Genomic DNA, 6,436 nt, shown 5'->3' with positions numbered 1-6,436 from the left:
AGCACCCAGCTGGGGTGAAACGGGTTTGTCAGAGTCCTTACTCATTTGCTCTCCTCCAGTAGCTTTAATAGGAAATACAAATCTAAGCCCAAACACGTAATTCAAGCTGAAAAAATGTGTTGTGCCGACACCGACTTGGGCCTCCTGGGGGCCTTCTAAGACCTGAGCATGTGTGATGTTTTAGCTCAATGATGGGCCTCCACTCATCAACATGAGAGGTGGGAATCAAGCCATTCAATCATTTTGACCAAGATTTGACCTACGTAAAATGCATCCAAGTTTGCATTTTAAAATATGTGCTTACTTCAAGGGAATAGAAACAATATTGTTTACTGACTCGGAGGCCTTTGCCAATTGTCTGGAAAAATAAAAGCCTAGTGGTTGATCATTTGAATTGCTAGGTTTTAACCTGGACCCAAAAGGGAAAGGAACTTCCAAGGGTTTGCTGGGCAAGGGGTGGGAGGAGGTGGCAGGAAGAAGGCCAAAGAATTATGGTGGTTTTTGTAGAAACCCATTTTGTAATTTGTTAAGAAAAATCTTTTAATAGAAAATCCCAAGAGATCTTTTAATCATTCTTTTTCTTTCATTATAGTTCAATTCATATGTCGAGCAGCTACCTGATTGGGCTCTGTCTCCAGCCCTGCCTCCTGTGAGTACTTGAAGACATGGAAGACACATGGTTGACAACCGTGGGGAATTTACAATCCCATATAAGAAAACAGCCAACAAAGGACCAAGATATTTGGATGGTTGCAAGGTGACTTCAGGATCATTTATTATTCTGCAACACGGCAAGGATCATATCAGTACCTACTTCATGCGTGAGGTGGTGGCATGCGGGTTAAAATGAAATCATACGAAAAGAACTTAGCACCATGCCAGGCTCACTATGGGTACTTAAAAATATTATATGTGACATCGTGAATATTATAATTATTATGCTACATGACAGGTCTTTTTCTTGGCTTCATCAGCTTGAGACTGAAATAGTCATAAGGACAGAAATGAAGAAAATATTTCCCTACCTTGATCTGAAGAATTGGGGACCCTCCTAGACCTGGTAAGTCCCTACTTTCCCATTCAAGCTGCCTTGACTTTCTCAAAGGCTGACCCTCACACTCCACCCCGCCCCGCCCTCACCAATGGTCTCCAGCATAGCTAACCCTCTCTTCACATGGACTTTTCTGTTTCTCCCTCTAGGGGGTGAGTCAATCTGCTTGGAGCAGGCGAATCCAGACACCTGGGTCCGCCACTGGAATAGCTCTACTTCTTCCATAATTAAGACCGAAGTATGTCTGCAGATGGGAAAGCCCATCATCATTCACTTTTAGCTATATTTCATCACTTTAGTACTATATTGAATTTGTTTCTTGCCTAATCTATGCAGACTTTCTGGGGAAAATAGTCTCCTAAATGAGTTTTGAATTTAATCTGACTATTCCTGGCATAAAAATCTATAAAAGAAAGGAAGCCAAGGAGATTCATGAAGAAACAAATGCAGAGGGTAATATACGGGCTCCCCACCCTCAGGGGCGTCCAGTGGGGCTCAGAGCCTTCATGGGTGTGTTTACCAAGCAGCCCAGGTGATCCTTCTCAGTGAACTTTGAGACACATTGGGAGGGAGCTGTCAAGACAGGAGAGGAGGTGGAGAATTGGTCCAGGACTTTGAAGACAAGAGCTCGGAATTTGAATTTGCTGTGGTGGGCAAGAGGGAAACACTTAATTACAACCAGAAGGATCATGAAATCCACTGACTGTCATACTTCCTGCTTGTCAACTCACATGGTAGGCAGAAGAAGAGTCTGTTTTAAAATATTTTATAGAAATACAAATGCAAACAATAAGGGACAATCATTTGCAAACTTTGAGAAGTTATAATACTCGATGCTGGCAAAGATGGCTTTCTACATTACATTTACAATATAAATTAGTACAACACTTTTGGAAAGCAATTTATTAATACACAGAGCTATTAAAATTTCTTGCTCTTTGCCCCAGTAATTCCACTTCCAGCAATCTAATCCAAAATGTAAAACAAGCCATACAGCTGAAGATTCATCACAGCACTGTTTATAATAGTAAAGGGTTACGCAACCTTTAATATGTTAAATATGTTGACATAGAAAAACAATATATAACACTAAGTGAAAAAAGCAGGGTCTAAACCTGTATGTTTGCAACTATTTAAAAGCATCTTTAGGAAATAAAAGACCAGCAAAAATATATAAAAATTATAACCATTGTATTTAAGGAGGAGAATTTGATTTTTTTTTTCTCTTTTCTCCAAACTTTAGGTCATAAGATTACCTTGCTTCCTGATTAAAAATAAAATTATAAAGTCAGTTTGCTTTAAAATTAGCTTATATCATAACTCATTTACTGACTATAAATTCAATTTATATTCTAAAACTTCTATGAACCAGTGCCATACTTTTCATGATTTCCTGGAAATGGAAATAAAACGAGAGAAATGTGAAAGCTTTGGTAACTTTGTTATGAAGACAAATTAGTGGACAGAAATCAGCTCTATTTTAGATCTATCTGGATCTAAACTTTCTCATAAAATAACTCAATATTAATAGTTGAAATGAAGACAACTGAGTTCTTTGGGGAGACAATTCAGCTATATTCATAGAGTGAACTTTCCTTCCTGGATCTAGAGCTTATTACATTCCTGGTGCTTTGGTGTTTTTTTCTTTTCTTCCTTTTAATTTTTTAAAATAATATTTTATTAGGAAAATTTTAAAAACATACAGAAAAGTTGAAGAATTATGGAATGAATCACATACACACACCACATAGGTCCAAACTTAGCTTTAATTTCTCACCAACTGATTAGTTTCTTAGAAGAAAAAAACATATATATACAATATATATATTTGTTTCTAAAATCTAAAATATAGTTCATGTTTTATCATTAATGTGGTAGAAATTGAATGCTAGGCACTTGCAGCTTCACTATGAAAACAGAAAATGTCAGATATTTGTCAGGTGGAAGAAAAACATATAGAAGGTTTGTCTGAGCCACCACCTTGGAAGCAAATTTTCCCTCAGAAGTTTCTCCAACAGGGCAGCATGCTTTCCTTCCTTACCTCAAGGGGCTCCTCTCTACTTATGGAATCCAGCACTGTCTTCAGTATAGTATTTGCATTATGGAATTCTGTGGTTAATATTTTATTACAGAGGTTAACATTTTACCTTCAATGTATGATTTCTGTGCAGCCAAATACTATGTTTAAAGTGAATTTTCCTCCCATGGAAGACACATCTTTTAAATTATAACATAAACAAGAAGGGAAATAATTCAGTTTGCAAAGTTGCATTTCTGTCAATGTTTTCAAGAATACATATTGATTTTCAGGAAAAAGTTTTTCTCTTTTTTTTTTTTTTTTTTTTTTTTTTTTTTTTTTTTGTGGTCTCTCCCGTTGCGGAGCACAGGCTCCGGACGCGCAGGCTCAGCGGCCATGGCTCACGGGCCCAGCCTCTCCGCGGCATGTGGGATCTTCCCAGACCGGGGCACGAACCCGCGTCCCCAGCATCGGCAGGCGGACTCTCAACCACTGTGCCACCAGGGAAGCCCAGGAAAAAGTTTTAAAGTGATATTTGCCTGAAAACCTGAACAGCTGGTGAGGCAGTCTTTAATAGTGGAAAGAATTTGGACTTCAGCACCCCACAGATCTGAGTCCAAAGCCCCATTCTGCCATTTCCTAGCTGTGTGAGCCTGGAAAAGTTACCCCACTTCTCCGGACCTTCCTTAAATTGAGTTAATAAAATCTACATTGCAGTCTTTTTATGCAAAGTAAATGTTTAGCACAATGTTTTGCTCATAGTAAATGTTTTAGAAAGACCATTTTTATTATTATTTTATTATTATATAATCACTTGACTTTCTAATTCTCTCCTCATTTATGTAATGGAAGCAGTCACATCTAATTAACAAGAGTATTATGAGCATGAAATGAGGCATGTAAATGTTCTTTGAAAATTTCTAAAGATCCATGTCATCAATTTAAGATGATTGTTTCTATTATTATAATGGGATGATCCCCAACTTATCAACTGCAAGTGATCCTATCAAGGTCGCTGATGTCATCATTGCTAAATCCAAAGGTGACTTTGCAGTTATGATCTTTTGTGACCTCGTGGCTGTTGAGCCCCCTCCCCTTGGCTCCTTGAAATGTGGGCTTTCTTTTGCTTCTAGGGCCCTGTGCTCTCCTTATTTTCCTCTTGTCCCTTCTGGATGCTCCTTGTCAGTCCATCTGTGACTTCTCTTCCACTAGAGCTCCTCAAACATTGGGCTTCCTTAGGATGTTGTCTTCTCTTCAAATTCTATTTGTTCTGATTGATGAGCTCACCTACATCTTTGGCTTCCATTGCCTCCTTGATGCTGACGACCCCTGTGCCTTATCTTCAGCCCAAACCCATCCTGAGCTTCAAAGCCAAACATCCAACCACCCACTGGCCCCCTCCACCTGGACATCCCATAGACACCTCAAGCCCAGTGCATTCAAATGGGCCCTGTTCCATTTGGGCTTTGAAAGACATCACCATTCACAGATTTGCTCAAGCCAGAAGCCTCAGGACTGTTCTGGAATTCTCCCTTTCCCTCACCTCCCATGTCCAACTAGTCATTAAGACTTTTCAACTCTTCCTCTAAAATAGCTCTCAGAATACATATGTATATGTAAATCTATACTCGTAAATATAAGTTAAACTTAGAAATGTAGGGCTCTGTGCTATAAGAGAAGCCTTGTCTCCCCCTTTAAATGGAAATGTTGGTAGTATTAAAAATAGAGCAGCAAGCGCTCATTACGAAAAGATCCTGTGGTTACCAGGGGTTGGGAGAGTGGAGAAGGGGAGGTATTAGCCAAAAAGCAGCAAGTTTCAGTTATACAAGATGAATAAGGTCCCAGAGATCTACTGTACAGCACAAAGTGTGTAGTTAACAATACCATATTGTATACTTTAAAATTTGCTAAGAGAGTAGATCTTATGTTGTCTTATCACTAAATAATAATAATTAATAAAGAGGACAGGAGTAAACTTTTGGAGGTGATGTGTATAGCATAGATTGTAGTGATGGTTTCATGGGTGTATACTTATTTCCAAACTCATCAGGTTGTACACATTAAGTACGTTTAACTTTCCTTTTTCTTTTCTTTTTTTTTTTTGGAGAGTTAGAACACCACATAGGTTATTTTATTTATTTTTTAAATTAATTTTTATTGGAGTATAGTTGATTTACAATGTTGGTTAGTTTCTGCTAACACAACAGCTGATTTTGTTAACATACAACTGATTCACAGCTAAGTGAATCAGTTATACATAAACATATACCTACTCTTTTTTAGATTCTTTTCCCATATAGGTCATTACAGAGTATTGAGTAGAGTTCACCTTGCTATACAGTATGTTCTTATTAGTTATCTATTTTATATACAGTAGTGTATATATGTCAATCCCAATCTCCCAATTTATCCCTCCCCCCCACACCCCACTTCCCCCTGGTAACCATAAGTTTGTTTTGTACATCTATGGCTCTATTTCTGTTTTGTAAATAAGTTCATTGTACAACTTTTCATGTCAATAATACTTCAATAAAGTGTAAGAAAAGAAAGGATCCTGATTGTTGGTAGATACTAAATAATTCTAAAGATAAAATGGTCAAATACTGTCATTTGTATCTATAAGGATAAGAAGAGCTACGTTGTGTGGCAGGTTATAATGTGTGAATTGAATGTGGTAGTGACATATATAAATAAAATGGCAGAGATGTAATCTGAAACACATAGGTGTGAAGAATCAAAGGGGCTGCAGAATCCAAATGGGAAATGCAGCAGATGCCTTTTGCTGTCACTTTAGAGCTGCAGTGGCTTAGCACGTGCTTCTCTTATTCCACTTGGTCATCGCCTGCCAAATGAAAATAACACTTAACATCAGAAGGGAAGTGCCAAAATATTGAGAACTTCTTTTATGACATCAACCCTAAGCTCATGGTCTCCATCATTCAGCCTTTTATTGTTCCTTGCAAAGAGATTTTATCCAGAGTACATCAGCTATAAATGCAAAGGGCATGCGGCTTCAGCTTGGAAAAGTTACGTACGAAGTGTCCTAATTGACTTGGATCCTTGAGACTGTCCACATTAGTGGCTAATTAACTTTAAAAAAAAGAGAGAAGGAAATAAAACTACTTTTGGCTTAAAAAAAAAAAACAAACCCGGAGTTTACACTTTATGTTCAGTCTAAGATCAAGTATGCACTTTTAACCTTTCACCTTCTGACTCTGCTGTGTAAGGGCCAGGTCAGCCTCCAAACAGGACCTCTTCCAAGTGACTGGTATTTTTTATTGGTTTTCAGTATACGACGTTGAAGCACTTTATTGTCCAAAAGTAATTATATTTATTTAAGACTGTTACTGGAGGAGGGAAAATAAATA

General features: G+C 37.9%; 1 long non-coding RNA gene across 1 annotated transcript in view; it reads right to left on the bottom strand.

Annotated features, from left to right (window-relative positions):
- Window positions 1-744: 744 nt before the first annotated feature.
- The window catches only part of LOC136792425 (uncharacterized), a 150,706-nt gene continuing 145,014 nt past the window's right edge, over window positions 745-6,436 (bottom strand). Inside the window, exon 5 of the long non-coding RNA XR_010836209.1 lies at window positions 745-1,695. This is a non-coding gene — a long non-coding RNA (uncharacterized lncRNA). The remainder of the gene's footprint in view (window positions 1,696-6,436) is intronic.

Source organism: Kogia breviceps, chromosome 13 (genome assembly GCF_026419965.1).
Source record: "Kogia breviceps isolate mKogBre1 chromosome 13, mKogBre1 haplotype 1, whole genome shotgun sequence".
In the NCBI taxonomy this organism is placed as follows: domain Eukaryota; kingdom Metazoa; phylum Chordata; class Mammalia; order Artiodactyla; family Physeteridae; genus Kogia; species Kogia breviceps.
This window is presented reverse-complemented; position numbering and strand designations above follow the sequence as displayed.